This window comes from Emydura macquarii, unplaced genomic scaffold (assembly GCF_026122565.2).
Source record: "Emydura macquarii macquarii isolate MOO-44397 ecotype Brisbane River unplaced genomic scaffold, CSIRO-AGI_Emac_v2 contig_2897, whole genome shotgun sequence".
Lineage (NCBI taxonomy): Eukaryota > Metazoa > Chordata > Testudines > Chelidae > Emydura > Emydura macquarii.
In genome coordinates this window covers 38,055,001-38,074,953 of record NW_027133034.1, presented here as the reverse complement: position 1 = coordinate 38,074,953, position 19,953 = coordinate 38,055,001, and the positions used below count along the sequence as shown (strand labels likewise).

The window sequence follows — 19,953 nt, the reverse complement described above, 5'->3', positions numbered from 1 at the left end:
GCTCATGCCATTGAAGTCCAGCTAAGAACTAAACTGATCTCATGAGCTGATTACACATAGGCCATCAAACTGCCATCAGTTGGTTTCACTCTATATAATCTGAACCAGAGCTGAAATAGACAGTGTTTGAAAGGCACTATACCCCATTACCAATTCCCTGAGTCCTGCAGGCCCTTCAGAACTTGTTTCATTAATGTTCACAATTTTATCAATACCCTGAAATGTAGTAAAACAGAAAAGCTGCTTGGAGCCAAAACTATATTCATTTATCTCTGTTTAGCATAAAGTTAGAGAAATGATTGGTGTAACTAATTTTGATAGCCACATAAGGCTTTAGAACTACAGCTTTTTAGCATCCCTCTCTTTTAACAGTGTCTGTGCCTATACATAATGAAGCACTAGCATAGTAAGCTATGTACTTTTAACTTTTTACACTCAGAAAAAATGCAGTAGTAACAAAGATGGTTGCAGAAAACAAAACAAAACCTCCTAAAATAACAGATTCCTGTTGATTCATCTTTGTCACTTGCCCCTTGCCCTAGAAGAGTAGAAACGTGTTATTCATTCAACATTTTTTTAAACTAAACTAATAAATTTAATTATGTTATACCTCCATGTTTTAGCAAACTAAAGCACTTTGATCTTTGATATAATACCACATGCAGCAAAGATGTGAATTTTGCTACCGTTAGTATAAAAACTCCGTAACAGCAGAGGTCAGTGAGTACCACACTTCCTTTCTAAATGCTGTTCAAAGGTGTTTGAGTGTTAACCACTTGAGTGCCATTTCATGTATTAACTGGACTCAGTTAAACATCTAGCTGAATAATAAAAGAGTCCTGGAAAAGTTTGGGGTGCACAGGTGTTTGTTTGGGTTTTTTTTAATTCAGCAGACTTAGATATTCACAACATACTAATAATTTTTTTTTGTTTCAATTAAAAATGAAATTAGTGTGCTTAAATGGGAAAACTAACTTTTCATAGAATTAATGCTGTACAACACTCTCCCAGCAAGTCAGCCTGTGGGCAGGTCTTGGCCAGTTTGCGCCTCCTCACTCTAGCCCTGGCAGTATTGGCTTACTCCTTGGTGGTGGACTGGTAGCAGCATGCCTGGGGTAACAGGAAGGCCAGGTTTGTTTCCCCAAGTTCTTCAACTCCACAGAGCAGGATCTCCAAGCCTTACCGCCTACTGTCTGCCTAGTCACGTGGGTGTGGACAGATATGCACACAGACATGATGTACACACAGACACTCCCAAGGAAAGAAGAAAACTGCACCCTAGCATGGGGGATCCTGAAGATCTACAGCAGATGTTCAGAATACCGACGTATACTTTAGCCCTTCACTCTGGTGGCTGCTTGTTAATACAGATGATAGCAGGGCCTATAGTCTTGCAATCAAATTGTGTAGCATCTATAAAGTGGTCAGCGCAACTTTAGCAAGACTTTATTCTCTGCAGTGCCTATCTAAAAAAGCTACTTTGCTTCTCCTTTCCCATATGTATGTTTTTAACTCACTTGTTGACTAGAGGTGGCCAAAAAATGGAATTTTCACGCCAGGGGAAATTGTAAGATTTTGATATTTGATTTCATCCCAAATTGGGAAGAAAAGCTAATCGTGGATTTTTTTTATTTTGTTATTTTTTTAATTTTATTTTTTTGTGAAACAAAATATTCTAAAATACTTTATTTTCATCTTATCGAAATATTTTTTGACTTTAGTGTTTTATTTAGTTTCAGCTTTTATTGTAATCAATAGTCTAAATTAAATGTTTAGACATGATTGAAACAAAAGGTTTTGATGATTTCCCATCAAATTTTCAATGATATGGCTACATTCCCATGAAACTTTCCAATTTTGTTGAATCAGCATTTATGGACAGAAAATTGTTCACCTCTGCCGTTGACTTCTTGTGGTTTCCCAACAGAAGCATCTTCTTCACCTGATGGGAAGGTACTCTGCCATGTCTCATTACATCACTTACACGGCAGGTTCATCCTGAGCCCCTGGCACTAGATCCAAGTGTTGCTAGAGTTGAGAAGGAATATCCTGCTAGGATTTTACCTCCTAATTTAGCTTTCCAGAGATGCCAACTTTGCCAACAATGAATATTTATCTTCCTTTGGAGACCCTTGCCTGACTGTTTGTGGTGCAGGTTGTGCATTGTTTTGTCATTTACTTACAGATGTGTTCCCAAGCAGGTAGTACTTGCTGGCAAAGCATGATCTAAGAGAGCAGTTGGATCAAGTAACCAGCTCTGTTAGACCGCTCAGGCTGAACAACTCCTAAAATGCACAAGATGAGGCCTTACCATTTGCACTGGAAGGATGTGGTTGTGCCTGTGGGCCTAGTACACAAGGCTGAGCCATTGCAGGGTTTAAACTTTCAGCCTCTAGGTGAGTCTTGCAAGCTGTGCTGGCCATAGCAGAGCTTCCCACAACCATGCAGGTTTCAAGTGCATGTTGGTCACTAGTCTCTATCTGTTGTGTATCCCTGCTGGCATAAGGTTGCTCAGTTTGGTTCAATTGGTTGTTATTAAGAGCTTCAGTCAGTTTCACTGCACATCACACATTTGCCTGGTGCCCAACAGTGCTTTAAGTAACTAATGTTCATCTACAGGTAAAGCAACATGTTAATTCATTTATATAAATAAAAATAGTTATGTCTTTAAAAAATAGTAGCTTTCTGTCCAGCACTGATTCTGCTCTTACGTGGATATAATCAGGAGTGACTACACTGATGAGATACAATTGCATGAAACTGGTAGGTGATCAGAATAAGACCCAACGTTTTTATCTTCTGCAACAAACCAAATAAGCAGTCAGTCTGTATGTTACAATAAACAAATTAGGAACACCCCAGTTAGGAACTGACCAGTTAACCACACACCTCATTTAGAACCAGAAGTATGCAATCAGGCAGCAGCAGAAACAAACAAAAAAAAGCAAATACTGTACAGTACAGTGTTAAACATAAACTACGAAAAAAATAAAGGGTAAGTTTAAAAAAAAAGATGGACACCGTAAGGAAACAGTTTCTGTGCTTGTTTCATTGAAATGAAGGTGTTTAAAAGAAGCTTTTTTCTTCTGCATAGCAAAGTTTCAGAGCTGTAGCAAGTCAATGTTCCATTGTAAACTTTTGAAAGAACAACCATAACGTTTTGTTCAGAGTTACGAACATTTAAGAGTTATGAACAACCGCCATTCCCAAGGTGTTCATAATGCTGAGGTTCAATTGTACATACTTTTTCACTACTTTAAAAGTAAAGTGTTTAACAAACTAGCTTCAAAAAATATAATCTTTAGTTTACCCTCAGATTATTTGAGAGAGGTTTATTCAGGTGACACACAATCTTCCACAAATCATCTACAGGGAAAAGATGTGTTAATAATGTAGAGCCGCTGAAAAACTTAGGTGGATTCAAAACACCATGTGGACAAAGTCTAAATAAGCTTTTACTATGTGTAAATCCAACATTGGCATAGGAAAACTTTCGTTTTGCCCGAAGACAGACTGATCCCAAGCTCACAGCTGGAACTTGTGTGTGTGGTCTCACTCTGCAAATCACTAGAATCCCTTGCTGAGGTTTAATCTAATCTGTACTTTACATGAAGTAAATGAGACTCAGGTAAACAAGAACATATATTTAGGAAAGTAGATCTCAGTGCAGTAATTTTGACTAGCATATTATGTTATGGAGCATGATTTTTCACACAGACTTTTAGCAAGTCTTCAACAGACATAAACCCTACGTCCAGATGTATACAAAAGGTTAATGTTTGCTACCACACTGTGATTCTTGTTAGGCCTGTAGGAATGAAGGGATATAGTTTTATTTTAAGTTTGGATTCTATTGGAATTCATCTTACTGTTTTATTGTAGGTGGTAGGGAAGTGGATGGTGGGGAAATTAAATGTATTCTTCTGACTCAGATTTACCAAACCAAGACTAACCTTTGTACCAAAATAGAACTTGGTGATTAGCAAATGATCAGAAAGAGTATGTAAGTCTAAGGTAAAGAGGCCCCTATTTAGAACTTGGGTTTTTCCCCACTAGACATTGCTCCCTGTTCTCGGTTAAATAACTCATTTTTAAAGTAATGTTCTTGCTTGATAACATGGTGGGCTGCTAAAGGGCAACAAGCAAAAAGCCCTGCTTTCAGAATGGAGATTCTCTGGGAGCTGTTGCATGTCTATCCAGTTTGTGCTTTACCTTCTAAGTTGTTTCACAGTGGAAACCATCAGAAATTCGATGGCTAGGCAGTGCCAGGTTCCTTACACCAAAAAAAAAGGGGGTGGGGGGAAGGGACATTCCTTTCGAATGAGAGCCCCTGCGTTATTCCCAGAATACTTGCAAGTCCCAGGCTGCTGTGGTTAGAGCCTGTTGCTGTGCCTTTTTCACACTTTAGGCACATTACTTACACAGCTATAGGTCCGATTTTTCAAAAGCTGCCTTGGATCAAGGCGTGGCAAAGGAGGAAAGTTAGAAATGGTTATTGCATGATTTCAGTATGCAAATGAACACTTAGGCATGAGAAGGGACATTTTCTAGGAGACATATTGAGGAAATCAGGCTGTGTTCTCACCCAAAAGTTTTTACTTTAACATGAGCCCTGGACAGACACACAATACCTACCATGTAAAATAAGAAGTGTGAAGCTAGCACCTTAACACAACACTCCCCCCCCCCCTCCTCCAAGAATTAAAAACAAAAACAAAGTTTTGGAATTCTGGTATGTCCTAGGTCTTTACCGAGTCAGGTATAGGCCATTCGGTACCAGACAGCTGCGGTACACTTCATAGTAGCTATTGAGAAGCTATCAGTAATCACGATGATGCAGAACTGGGGAAAAAAAGTCTCTCTGCACACAGTAAGGTCTAGAGTTGCTGTTACTGCATGGGATAGCTTTATACAATCCCAGGATTAGCACATTAGCACGTGGCAATATTAGCTTTTACTACACGACTAATTGTCTATGAAGTATAACTTGAGAACACTAGATCAATACAATTTTCAGCACGGCACTGTGCAAACACACAGATTTGCACAGCCAACTTATGGCTGCAGATGATAAAAGAGTTTATCTTTTTAGAAGTGCTGTGGATGAAATAGCTCCTAATTCTCCTCCCTTATAATGGGCATTTTAAGATGGTGTCTGTCTATCCCTTCATTACTTCTGCGCCCTATCCAAATTTTTCAAGGCCTTTTTTCAATCAAATTATCCTCTTAATAATTATAGACAAATTGATCTGAAATAGTTAACTCCCTCCCCCACACAGCAGACCAGTGACTCTGAGGCTTGACATAAACCACATTTCTTTGCAATATCACAGACAGATCGATAATAGATTAGCTATACAACGACCCTTCGTTTAAAAGAGAATGAACTCTTGGTTTTACTTCTGATATGCAACCTAAGCCTATTGGTAAACGTGAATAAAATACTCCTTCGTGACTTCCAAATATCCGCTAATTATTTACATTTACATGCAAGCTCTGATTGAAGCTGTTTTTAAAACTAAATAGCTTTTATGTCAGCAATGCAAAAAGATATTTTTTTTTTCATAAGAAAGAAAAGCCTTTAAACACAAACTTACTTTTACAGAACCACAAAGTGGGGGGGTGGGGAACTTCCTCATGGCTTTCGTGGGACTTCTGGATTTGGTGTTTCTATTTTTGCAGCAATGGGCTGATTTGTCTTAGGCTATTACTGTCTATTACTGCTGGTAGTCTCGGGGAAAGGTGGGAAGCGGCGAATTCTGGCTATCTGCCTAAAGAGAAATCAATGAAACAAATTAATCCTTCGCAGGCAGCAATGACACAGTAATCCATCATTCAGAGCTGCTTTTATACACCAAATCAGAGAGCAGAGGAAAGAGCCCTGGGGGACATCACAGACAACAACTTACACCAACACTGGGCAAATACTATGGAATCAGTTTATTTAAAGAGGCTAGATTTCAGTTGATTGCCTATTTCATCCCATAAGGATTTTTCTTCTGTCCTGCTGTGAACCCATAGGTGACGGGCTCTGGCTTCTGAACGCTCGGCTGCCTGGACGTTGGCTTCCATCAATGGAATCTGAATGGGCTTTGAATAATTAGCACTTTAACCACGACGGGCAGGTAGCTGTAAAGTTGCATTTGCAGGTCGGTTTGCAGCTGCAGTCTGCTTCCACTGCAGCAGGTGCCCACACCCGCACTGAGATCAGGGCTTGCAGGATCAGGCCTCCGCTGCCTTTGCTGCTTGGGGCCCCGGCTAAATGCGAGCCACTTTTCCAACCCAAATTCGGCTGCTGACGGATTTCAGCCCGAACTCTTTCGAAGGATTCTCCTCTCTCCTCACCGCAGATGCAAGCCCCGGCCACTTTCACTGGAGTCGCGCCCTTACCTCCGAGGGGAGCGCTGGGTCCTCTGCGGCTTGTTATCTTATGTATATTGCTTAACAAGCAAAAGGGGCTTGTGCATTGCTAAGGGCGATGTGCGGGCTGAAATCTAGGGGAGGCGGCGCTCAGGGCCTCATACTGACAGGTGCTGAGAACAATCAGCTCCCGGGGAAAGGGCAGCAGGGCAGGGCAGGGCAGGACTCGCCATTGAAAAGCGAATTTTCTAAAGCCACGTACGGAGAGCCACAGCTGTCTGAGCATGAGACGTGTCTGGTGGAATGTAAACGTCCATGGAGGAGAGCACAAGGGTTTGAACCAAAGGAATGCAATACAGTCACCTTCCGAAACACTGGGTTCCAAAGGACTGCAGGTAGAAGAGAGCGAGGGCCTTTAAATAAGGCTGAGCTAGCCAGAGAAAGTGCTTGGAAGAGCGAATCCTGCTGGGTGCTGCAGATGACGGACGCTCCGCAGCACGACTCAGTGAAGAAGTTGTTTAAGGGCGTGTATTGGGAGGATTCAGTCATTGCATTGCAGTTGTACACGTTACTTTCCAGCAGCTGGTGGGAACCTTACCTGCCTTGACAGCTGCGTTCACGAGGTAGCCCATCCACTCCTGCGAGCTCTAACTTTGCTCGTCTGCTGGCCGTTTCCAGGCAAAGTATGTCACTTCTTGTTCAAGCACAGCAAAGGAAGTCCTCTGGTGCTTAGCGTCCAGAAATAGCTGGTTTAGACAGGAAGGTGCAATGTATAGACCCCTTACAGAGCCGAGCGTTCAGAGTAGGGAATCCATACACGATCCAGCGCTGTGTGACTTCACATCACTGCTGTCGGTGGATCCTTAAGGACCCGCGCCATATCTCCCCTCGCCTGTCAAAGGCAGTACGAACTGCACCAGCACATACCTTCTGGAGCCCAGCTGTTGCTGGGAAGAAGTGCTGGTTCTTGGTTAGAGCAGAGAACTATGCAGCAGGAGACCTGTTTTATTCCCAGTTTGCTGTATGACCTGGAGCCAAGTCACTCAGGCTCTCGAGGCTTTAGCTTCTTCATCTGCAAAATGGGGATAATACAATTACCTGCCAAGAGTGTGGTGAGGCTTAATTAACTGACGTGTCCACAAGGTTCCCAGAGCTGAAGAAGCCTCTGTGTGGCTCGAAAGTTTGTCCCTCTCACCCACAGAAGTTGGTCCAATAAAAGCTATCACCTCACCCTGGCTTTTATCCACGGTGACAGCACTGAGTAAAAAGTGCCCTGCCCTTGTACATAGTATCTTACGATGTTCTTTGGTAGCTATTGCTGCTATTAGTTATTAGCACTCTGGTTTCTCAATGGGCGCCTTCCCACGCCCTGCCCAGTCCAGTGTTTTCTCCCCCCGTCCTGCATTGCAGCATTTTAGCAAGTACTGAAACCAAGGGGAAACCACCCTTAGTTGGTAAGTGGAGCGCTTCTGTAGCATGTTACAAAAGCTGTGCAAAAGGGGTATAAAAATCCCAGTGAGGACCCACAGTGGAATTACTGAGCAAGGGAAAGGCGGCCCGGGTTGTTGGAATATAAACCCTGGGGTGCTAATAGAAGCTTCTTCCAAGGACTAAGGAGGGATTTTGGTGGGCCGGTCGGGTGTTGGTTTCACCACCTTAGACACTTGGGTCCGAAGAGATGGATAATGTAAGGACCTAGTGCCGCTGCTGGGGTCACTAGAAGTATGCTAATTGGTGAGCCTAATTGCTTCAAGCAGTCATGCCTCTAAACGTCCAGGGCGCAGCTGATGGACTCAGTCTGTTCCTAATAAAATGAAGAAGCACTGAATTAAATTCCCAAGAAAGGCACTATAAAAGTTTCCACAGTGTAACTAAATGACTTCACCTATACTATTACCCCTCAGATGACATCTTGAAAGAAAGCAGACTCAATTCAGGCTCCATATTCATAAACTGGCTGTGCTTGGGCCAGTAAATCTGGCTCGATTTTAAAAGGCTTTTCATCCTTCCAATCAAATGAAGTCATTGTTAATTAGATGTTTGCTGTTAACAATGTCACTCTTCCTCGCATTACCTGCTCACACGTTCTGTGGACGTATTACAACATCTGGATCAGCAATCTAGCGTTATCAGGCTGGAGGAAAAAACGCAAAACAGTTTGGCTGTAGGTGGTTTTCCTTTGATGAATCCCTGTCTCAAGGAAAATGCTATTCACGGTACGACTGGCGAGATAAATAACATCTCTATATTTTTGGGAGATGATCAATGTCTCCGAATGGATCTCACGGGAACCTACTCCCGTGAATTTAGAGCAATTTTAGAAAATGGTTAGCTGCGTTTCCCAAAGAAAATGATTTAGAGTCTACAGAGGCTAATCTTGAATCGCTTGCATTGTGTAAATACAAACAGCGAAGAGCCACCAAAATAGTTGGTGGGGTTCACAGCACATCTAAACACTACTTACTGGTTTATCTAATTAAGACACCTGCTGATAAATAAATATCGCTGGAGGGCGGGGGGGGGAGGAATATACATTAGAAAAGTAACCCAGTGCTTCCAGTTTTAACGCGAGCTTCTTTAAAAACAATCAAACTCTAGATCCAGGGATTTTCCTAAGATGTTCTGAAAGGCAAGTGTTTGCAGCTGAAAAATACTAAAAGGCATTTCAAAGGCGATCCCATTCAGTTTGGTGGTTTTACAAACCATGCATATATTCTTGATCCGATCCGCTTGTCTGCTACAGGATATCATGTTGCTATTACTTCTCTGTGTTTCTTAATTAATATCCAAACATAACTTGTTACTACTTAACAGCTCGCAGATCTCACTCTTTCACAGGCCACATACTGAAACAAACACACGAATAAATAAGACACGAGATGTAAGCTACAACGTTCAAGATACGATCATGTATGACGCTAATAAGGATCCTAATAAGGATGCTGAAATGTGTGTCTGTCTGTCAGTGCATCATGTGCAACATGAAGCTACACTATGAAATAGAGAGTTCGGCCATCTCGCTTTTTGTCTTTGTTTTTTTCTTTTTCCAGTCTGGCTAGAAAAGATGGGGGCGGCCTGTTTAATTAGATACAGCAGGTGTTTTGCCCAGTGCTTTGCGCTTAAACTGGTGACCTCTTTAGACTTTCCCCACAACCCTTGGTACTATATATCGTCATCCCGTTTAGGATGCTTCAAGTCATGTGCCTTTCTCTCGGAATTGGAAATAAACGGATCACAAACGTAAAACTGCCCTCCAAGACACGGGAGCAAGAATTGTCAAGGAGACTTTGGTCCACTCTGCACGTCTATTACGCTAGTCCCTTGTAATGAGTCCCTGTATTGTCACACGTCATCATGACACTGATCCATGACACACTGTAATGCTAGTCAACGAGGTGATAGCGTAGCAAACTGCCTTCGCCCAGCACCTTTGCAACTCATTGCAAATGAACACCTTGGCTTTCTTTCCAGAGGATTGTTAAATAGCTTACATTAAAAACAAGCATCCCAGGCATTTTACATCCAGACACAAGCTTTGCCTGCTTCATGTTTTATGTATCTATTCAGTTTTGCTCATTTTGTAAATGACCCCCCTGTTTAAATAGCTGCTCCTATGCAATATCTCCTTCTAGCTTGAAAACCTGCTTTATTAGTTTCCCTTCATTTTTTTCCAGGCTGTTTTACAAATTACCGCACAATTGTGTGTTATAGGATGTAAAGCAGTCCTGAAATCACGATAAGAAAGTGTTCTACATCCCGTACACAACGTTTTGATACCTTATGCAAATATCTAGGTATATAGAGCTATTCCTGCACACGTCGTATATGTGATGCACATAAAGGGGAGGGGTTTTTTATGTACTGCTTAATTGCCGTGTCGAAGCAGATTGCCATATTTACAGATATGTAGTATTATAATATAGCATACACATATATGAATATTATATCGGAGGGCTTTTGCCTTCAACTCTAGCTTATGAACACGCATACGTTCATCGCATTGCACCCCAAGTATAGACACACTGTCATTCGCCCACACAAAATATAGATACCTCATTTGTACAAATACAGCTAGATCTCCGGGGGAGGGAGACGTGGCTAGGGTACAGACTGCTGGGATTTCAAATGTGAAGTTGCAGCCTGCTGTGACAAAACCCGGGGGTGGTGGGAAGAGGCAGGCTCTGCACACGTCCAGTGGAAAGTGGCAATGCGCAAGGGCTTTCGCGTGTCTTTATGTGCCCTGCACATCGCGTGGATAAGCCTGATGCCAAACATCCGGGGACATATTTACAAGCTAGAGTCCCAAAAGCTTCTCAGCGACCTGCTAACATTTCACCTGTCACACAAGAGCCAAGCCGGAGCCCGGTCTGGATTTGTGTGTCTTGATGATCAGTAGCAAGGACGGGACCAAGGTAGCCAGATCCTCCTCCCGCAGCCTAGCTCCCATTGCAATCCGGGGTAAAACTCCCCTTGACTTCCTGGTGCAGGAGCAGAGCCAAAAGGCGCATCTGCCGGAGTGGGGAGGGGAAAGTGCTGGGGCGGTGAACTCTGCCCCAGGCTGGAGCAGGGCAGGATGCTGCTGCTCAGCCGCTGTCCCTGCCTCGCGGCAGCAGTAACAACCGCCCGCGAGCCGCCACCCCTCCGCGCCCCTTGCCCCCTGCCGCTCCTACCTTGCCCTGACCCGCCAGCCCGCGCAGTGCGGAGAGCGCACCCCTGGTGAGGAGCGCAGCGCAGCGCGTGCGGCTGAGCCGGCGGCTCCCCAGCTCAGGGCCGGCGCGGGCCCTAAGCGGTGCGCGGGTCTTTGCACTGGCCCCTGCACCTGGTTCACTTCAGTTCAGCCCCGAGAGGGGATGCTCGCTGGTTCACACGGACATGGAGGTGCTGGGAGGTGCTGGGCGCCTTGCTGGGCTTCAGTGAGAGCAGCTGATGTGTCAGGTATCCACCAGGAGGCGCCCAGCACCTTGCAGGATTGGCCCCCAAGCCTCAGTAACCGCCAAAGCCACTGATACTGTGCTGCCTCTGGTCCAGCGAAGGTTAACGACTTCCTTGCAGCTGCTTCTCCCTAGTTAAGGGCTGGGGGAGCGAGGCAGACAATAGCAGCAGCTGAAACACCTGCGATCTATCAGTGCAATAAAATATGTACAGTAATGTGGAGTAATTGCTCTTTCCGCTTCCAGAGGGAGCTCAAAGCTGAAAAATCAAGGTTAGACTCTTCCAACCTGTAAACAAACTCCACAGCACACATGCAAAGCATGAAGATACACACAGACACAGACAGCCGCCTACAGACAAAGCGACTTGTCTCAGAAGGAGTGTTCAGGTTAATTTTACGTTTTAGAAAGAGAGCGAGAGAGCTTCTTTCAACAGACATTAACTTGAGAGGGGACAATGCAACTTTTTCCTGGGTGCCTTCCTAGGTATGGATACCAGACCATAATAAAAAAGAAACAAGTTGGTGAAAAATTAGAGAGGGAGGGAAAAGGGGAGGGCAAAAAATGATTTAACTGGCTTACTGTACTATTAGTAAAATGATCATTATATTTATTACAGCCCAGAAGATTGTTTATCAAATATATAAATTCTGGATGTTTATGTATTTGTGTATGCACACGCACACGAGTGCACACACTTCACATACACATATATACACACATGCACATATATATGTAAATTGTGTGTGCATACACAAACCCTTTATGTATGTATATGTAAACTGCGTATATACATATATATGAAAGCATACAGGTATATAACTATATATTCGTGTATATTTTCGTATGTATATTTATGTATAGTGAATCTCCATGTAACCAATGTATAAATATGTGCGTATGTTACATGTTTTTTTTTAAATATACCTAATCCCATTCGATACTTCACAGTTTAACAAAGGCTAACACTAAAAATGCAATGCTGACTCTGAAATGGCAAACTCTAATTGAATTTAACACAACCTCTTCAAAGTATTGTTGGGATGACATGGGATTTGGTTATTTGGAGACAATTTGCTCTCTTTGTGTTCTTGGAGAGAGGGGTGTGTCTGAAATCATCCCGTACTAAGGCAATTCAGCATATTAAAGGGTGTTTTTCTACTCCAATCCCTGCTCCATTCAGCCTACACTGACTGCTCACCTGCATAGCCTGGGTCACCAAAATCCCCTTCCTTCGTCTCCAGCCAAGTGGAACTCAGCAGTATACATGACATTCCACAAACCCGAAACCTAGCGCCTATAGGCTATAAACCTATAGCCAGGCAATGTATGCAGAAATCCCCCTTTCTGCCAGACAAACCTAATCTGTGTCGTATTCTGTGTATAAATCATCAAGTACAAGTTACACATTTGTTTCCTTCAGAGAATCCCATTTTATTGCTCTTTTACCAAAGAGATGACATGTCATTGTTCAAAAAAGTACATTAAAGAATCATTGCCATCTCCCTGTCAAGTCATTATGCCTTTATCCCCACCAATTAACCACACCTCACAGGGCTGCTATTAACAGCTAAATTGAGCTTAAAGTAAGGTATCCCATTTCATGTAGATGGCGTGATCTAACTCAGAAAATCACATCAGACTGCCATAAATATGATGGAGGTCCCCGCTATAGCAGGTTCCTCCAAAAGTCCAAGAGGGAAAGAAACCTTTCTTCAAATATGTTAGGTAAAGTTCAGGATACTGATAACCTGATGCGCAGGAAAGAAGGGGGGGGGGGGTGTCCTCTCAGTTCAACACACGCAAAACCACCTTTAAAATGAGGGTAGATGACGCTGAGGGCTGAGGGGAGATGGGGGGCTTTGGAGGGGTCCATCAGCTATAGCAGCTCAGTAACAGCTTACGTCCAGAAGAAAAAGAGACGGTGTTTAAGGGACCAAACGCTTAAACTACTCTTCAGTGGAGGGAGGGGAAAAACCCAACCAAACTTTGCATCAGGGGACAATCGTGTTCCCAAAAGTTGGTTTTTTCGTGCTGAGAAAAGGTTTCACATGCGAGATTCGAGGGAGCTGGGAAACCTGGAGTGTCTGATGGGGAAATAACACCTGGTTCTCTCCAAATCGCCACTAGATTAGGACCGGTGTATATGGTTCCCCTGAAAGCAGAGACCTGAGCTCTTCCAAGCACGGTGAGGTGACGGAAGATAGCATGGAACTAATTGCACCCGAGCAAGCTGGTGTGCGCGCGTGTGTTCTCAGAAAAAGCGTCAATTTCCTATGGGAAATTCTGATACTCATTGTCATAAATTATTGTGCTAGAACAGGACTTTCCACACTGCCTGCAAGCTCTCTTTTCCTGAGACGCACTTTTTTCTGCTCTATAACCCTGATCCTTGGCAGGCCGGAAGCCAGCTCTGTTTATCTCCTTACAATAGCAATTTTATGCGCTATAATGCGACATCCATCGCAATGAATATGCATAGAAAGCTCTGAGAGCATATGAATGCATATTTTAAAATGTTACCTTCCCTACCTGTCCATTTTCTTAGTTAGTTATAACAAAAGGCATCCCAGATACTTTCAGGGACGCTGAATTAATTCTAAATATTTGGTACACAAATTTAGCAAGCCTAAAGGAGATTAATTTTCCAGAGTAATCCAATTAAAAGATTTCTAAACTAATCTTTTTGCCCAAAAAAACCCCCCCTAGTATAAAGCTAGAGAAAAATCGTTTTTATGACAGTGATTTATTACATTGGTTTATTGTATAGAACAATTGCCTGCCTGCATCGGAGATGACCACTGTTAACCAACAGCACACTAGCTGAAGTTGAAAACATATATATGTTCTGATTTTTACACGGTATTTATTTATTTATTTACTTATATTGGAAAAACATTCATCCGTCACAGAAAGCTGCCTTGAATATTACATGTGAGGGAGTTTAGTTGCTTACAAGCACCATAGACTTTTTAAAGTGCTAATAGATTTATGGTCTCTTTTCCGACGCCCATCCAGAGTAATTAGCACATATGTTCTAAATAGATGATAGTTTTGTGAGCAATAAAGCAATTACCCATCGCTGGAGCTGACAGTTCCTTCAACTAAACTCCAACCAGCAGCTAATTGGAAAAGTCATTTCAGCTCGATTGTCTGCAATTAGTCCTGCTAAACTACTACACCCAAACTAACTGGTTTGAGGTTTATTTATTCATTTCTATTTGCATTTACAAACGTTTACCAAATAACGCTTCACTTTTCCAGCGTTTAGATCGTGTTTGCGGAGTCTCTGGGGCTGATTTTTTTTTAAAGTATGCTCTCGTCTTCCAGTTCCTTTTTTTCCGTCAATACTGGAAGGTTCAGTGATTCATAAACATTTGTCCACTATGCTGAGACCGTTTGTTAAAACAATATTTCCTCAGCCATTCAGGAAATGTAGCCAGTTTAGCCAAATGGGGGGTTTAGTGCTGCTAAAATACTTTGTATTTCCTTTCAACTTTCGCTCTGCATTTGAGGATACCTAGGTGGACTTTTTTTTTTTACCAGCCCACAGCTCCAAAAGAAATAAATAAGATGTTCTGGTTAACACCACTGTAACCTGTTTGTGACAAAGCACGAGCAAAGCTGAATCAAGAAAAATGAAATTCCCACTCACTTAATAATACAGCGCGTTTACTTTTTTAGCAAGAAGATATTTTGAAAGCAAATTTGAAACAGGAAAGCCCTTTCGCTAAACGCTTCCCTCCTGAAGGTAGAAAAAATTAAAAGGCATTACATGTTCAGGACTTGTGCACAGTGAGTGGAAAAAATGTGTTAAACATCGGTTTGACGCCCCACCGGAGCTTCAAAATATATACCGGCTGGGTTTCTTCTACTTAATTTAATCTTTATTGGACTGGGCTTCTTCTTGCCTTCTATTCACCAGAACGCCCAGCAAAACGTATCATTTGACAGGAGAGGGGAGGGCTGTTTAGCCCTTCATTTTAAACAGCAGACTTTAGCAGGTATTTAGGAGGGAGGCACTCCAAGGAGTTTGAAGTAGGTTTCTTAAATCAAGGCTTCTGCCCAGGGCTGAGTTGGATCTGGAGTGTAGAAGATTTGCGAGTTGGGATGGAACGTGTAGCCTTAGCAACAAAGTACATACTTAAAGGAATTTACTGCTAAAACATCCTGGACACAGAAAGAAATGCGAATATCTGAGGGGTTAGGAGTAGAAGACATAGAGCTTTGGTTTGAATTGGAAGCTTCCCAGCCGCTTTAGCAAAGTTTTTCTATTTTCTAACAGCGACTCGTTTGGTTAATATTTTTGGTTGGGCTCTTACAAATACATCTAGGAAAGATTAACAATGTTTTAAAAAGAAAAACCGACAACTTCAGTTTCAGCTAGCACATTAGACTTGCTAAAGAAATTCTGATCTCAGTAAACTGAAGTTAATTGGCCAACTTCAGGCAGACAGTTGTACATGTATTTATGGAAGAAAAGCTTAGTTCACAAATGTCTCATATTCCCATTTACGTGTCTGTCTCTGATTTATTCAGTGTCCAGATAATAATTATAAGTGCCATAGACAGACAGACAGCCAGATAGATTAAAATCTGTGATCTGCGAATAAGAATTAAAATAATTTTTGACTGTCATTACATGTTATTATCATAACCGTATAGCTACAGTCCCACACTCTCATTCCAGGACTATCAGTTCAACTGCAAGGACCATTACGAGTTTAAAACTGGGAAGGATCTCTACTGTAAAGAATATTTCCTACCATGAGTCTACCCCAATGTTATAACTACTTCTGCTGACTTCATGCTTTGTCTCTAAACATTCGAAAAGGATAGAGAAAATAAAAATTAGGACCCAATGAATTGGAATGGTCAGTTTAAAACTATAAATTAATTATATGTACGTACATGTGTCTGTGCGTATCTGTATGTAAGTGTGTACATATACATATAAGTACAATACATATCTATATCCATGCATTCATATCTATCTATCTATCTATCTATCTACACACACATTCACAGATGCAGTTCTAGAGTAAAGGCATTTTCGTTGCTCCCACAGTTTCCTTCTATTACGAGCGATTAGATGGCGTCTATTCAAAGTTGCTGATCCAGAGAGAAAATAGGAGTAGATAAAAGGAGATTTCAAGTGACCTCCTCGTCCCTTTCACACCAACCTGAGCCCCAGAATAGCCAAGGATCAACTCGGACAAAAGCCCTTTCCTTTTCCCTTTCAGCTTCAGAAGATTCAGTGCAAGGGGTTAACAATAAAACATATAACTAGAACCCAGTTTGGTAGGATCATGCAATTTTGTACACTTTATTAACTACACCGTTGGATATGCCTGCTCTTAATTCCCCAGAAATATGTAAATAAAAGTAGTCTTAGCATGATAAAATACATCACAATTATTTACAGTTGGATGTGGTCTGCTTGAGCGATTTGTTATGTTTATTCTATTTCATTTAAACTTTGCCTAAACTGCATACCATCCCTCTGCACACCGAGAGCATACGCTGTAATAAACATATCTTACTACTGACAGTTTAAGTGAAAATGCTAAGGTTTATTACTTAGATCAACCTTATGATGAGGTAAACATGATTGTATCACTACTGTTGTTACCAGAAGCGCTCCTGTATTTCCTGAGCAAAACACTTTTACAGTGTTTTAGCTCATGGCAGGGAAGAGAGTGACATTAGATACTTAAATGTAGTCGAACAGTCAGTCCTTCGTCTGTGAAAAGTCCGACTCATATCTACTTCTGATGGACTAATCCCTCTAGTAAAAGAAATAAGAGCTTTGACAGGTAGCTATTAAGGGAAATGATTATAGTACTGTTGATTGTATTGTCAGGACAACCGAACAACTTTCAAACTCGTTTCCAAACGTCAACTTTTCATCAAAAGCCTATCCCTTTTTAGTGGTAGGAATAATAAATAACATCCAATTCATCCTTTACAGAAGTCAAGGATTTAAAATGTGATCAGATGGGTTACAATGCAGAGTCTCGTGTTAATGGCTTTGTACACAGTTGTTTCTTTTGGCTTCAAGCACTCAGAGCACCGCAGCTTTATTTGTGCCGAAAGTAAATATTTGGTGCTGGATTCACTAATGTGTGCGAAATGATTCCCAGATTTCCCTCATACAGAAAGGTTTGATTTGCATCAAGAGGTCATCAACTTTCTTTCCTGTAGGTTGCTCAGGAATTGGCATGATCCTTTACACTGTGAAACAAGTGGCCCTGGATATGGGTTTTTCCACCTTACGTACACATATATTAAAAAGCAGACTTTCGGCATATTCCAGCATTTCTTTGTGATCTAGTGTATGGCTGGATAGCTGGAGAAGGACAGACACACAGAGAGAGCGAGAGCAAAGTTGCGACTCAGTGCCCTGGTTTCAGGTTAGCAGTCAAGCGCAGAACTTCTGATAGCTAACAAATGCCAAAAGCGACCGAAAATGAGTGTTGGCTATTGGATAAACTGCACTGACGGCAGATCGTCTTTTGGGAGGTGTTTTGCTGTCATTCCATTTTATGCCAACACCGTCTAAAATAATTTTAAGGGAATTCAGAGGGAAGGGAGGAATTAATCTTATTGCAATGTCTTCATTTAATAACATGCCAATAGAGACTAACTGATAACGCACCTTTAAAAGGACACCTCTGAAACCCTGTACCGATAGATTAGACTAGAGCCACTGACCTTCAACATGTCTTCACATGGGTCAGACACGTTCGTTTAGGTAGCTGAACATGGCTATTTCCGAGGTACACTCTCACAAAACTCCCTCATAGTTTTTTGTTTGGTTGTTTTGTGGAGTCAGGTTTGTTTTTTACTCCAATAAGTGCTTTGTTTGTTTTGTAATATGTCTGGTGAAGGCTTTTCTACATGATGTAGATAAGGTTTTGTGGGGGTTTTTTTCCTTTTCCCAAGGCCATTTTTGTTCAGTGTAATTTACCAAAGGACAAGAAGGAAAGAGCAAGACAGGTGGGTTTAATTCTTTTTAAAAATATATGTCAAAGGCTAGAAGGGAGGCATTCGGAAATCCATTTTAAGTCAGACGTGGGAATCTGGCTCCAGAATGTTTTGCCTCACTGCATATTTTAGAAATGGGGAGAAGGCCCTGTAAATAAATTTTGGGTATATGCATCCATAAATTAGTATAGATGGGAAACACAGAGAGAGAGAATTTCACATGTAAATGCTGCAGTTTGACTGAAAGTGAACAGCGATGGCCAAAAAAAAGAAGTGAAAAGTAACTAGCAATGGGCTATGAAGCCACCAGCTCATTATAATCTGCTGAAAACTACTTTTCAAAGCAAGGAGCAATTTTCTATTCTAAAAACAAAGTCCAGTGGATATATTTTTTTTATTATACTATTAAATGAACTAGGGTGTCATTCAAACCTGACCAGCACCGAAAAAAATGCCTGGCATGGTTGAGAATAAAGGCCCCAGCCTAGCTCCTGGTAAAGGAGGCCTCTCTGGGCATGCCTCTTTCTAAAGGCCTGGCCTGGCACAGTTAACACAAGAGGCCCAGCCCAGCTGGAATCTGAATAGAGTCCTAGTATGGCTAAGGTTATAGCAACGGGCAACTTGGCCTGGCAAAGAGAAGCAGCTTGTAGGTGCAGGAGAGGAAGACATCAAAATGTCTTCATTATAATTAAATTTGCAAAGCAACCAAATAAGGGAAATAGTGCACTATGAATAGCATCATGAATATTAACTGACTGACCTGGTATTAGACAATATCAGACACAATTTGTCAATAGTTTTTGGAATGTACTAACTGATTCGTGGGCAGAACAGCTCATTACAGGATTGGGTCGTTATTCGAGTATGTGTACTCAGAGTGTAGATTCAAGGCATGCATTGAATAGGATTCTCTGAGTGTGTTATAAATATATCTCTGAAGAGGGGGATTATGTGCATATTAAAGGATTTTCAAAAAGGCTTTTGTATAGTTTTCAAATGTATTTTCTAATCAGAACAGGGGTTGATTAAAAATACTAACAATTGGTAAAGGCAAATATATATTTTACATGAGAACTTCTCATTGTGTCTTAAGATAGCAGTATATATATATATATGTTGTCCTCAAACACACAATCCTGCCTATGCGTGTGATATATATATGCACATAAACCAAAAAAATCTTTGTGAAGCCTAGCAGGTGAAGCAGGTGTTTAACATTTATTTTAGGACAAAATAAAGATGTCTCCGAACTCAGCCCCCAACTTACGTGTTATTTTCTCCTGTACCCATGCTTTTATAAAAATCACTTCTATTGTGCTCTGTGCATTTCCCCTAAAATAGCTTTTAACATTTATTACAGATTCACAACTGACTTATGTAATGAACTTTTGTTTCCTGAAGGCATAAGAGTGTACAGAGAAGCAAAGAAGAGAGTAAAACGGAGTCAATTGTTGTGTTTCACCAGAACAACGAACAAACAACAAACCCTAAAATTCCGAACTGGGTCTAATCTAATGAATGTAGGCTCTTCTATGTCAAAAGAAGGTTACGTGTGAGAAAGTCCTAGCTTTGTATTGTTGTTACCGTGGACTGTTCTGGCCATTTGATATATGGCAGAGGGCACGTTAAGAAACAGTAGAAGCTCATTTCCAAAGTACATTTGAGTTGTCACCAT

The 19,953-nt window shown here is 41.6% G+C and overlaps 1 long non-coding RNA gene across 1 annotated transcript in view; it reads right to left on the bottom strand.

Annotated features, from left to right (window-relative positions):
• LOC137167136 (uncharacterized) overlaps window positions 1-19,953 on the bottom strand; it is a 64,280-nt gene that overhangs the window by 43,138 nt on the left and 1,189 nt on the right. Inside the window, exon 2 of the long non-coding RNA XR_010924013.1 lies at window positions 5,598-5,767. This is a non-coding gene — a long non-coding RNA (uncharacterized lncRNA). The remainder of the gene's footprint in view (window positions 1-5,597; window positions 5,768-19,953) is intronic.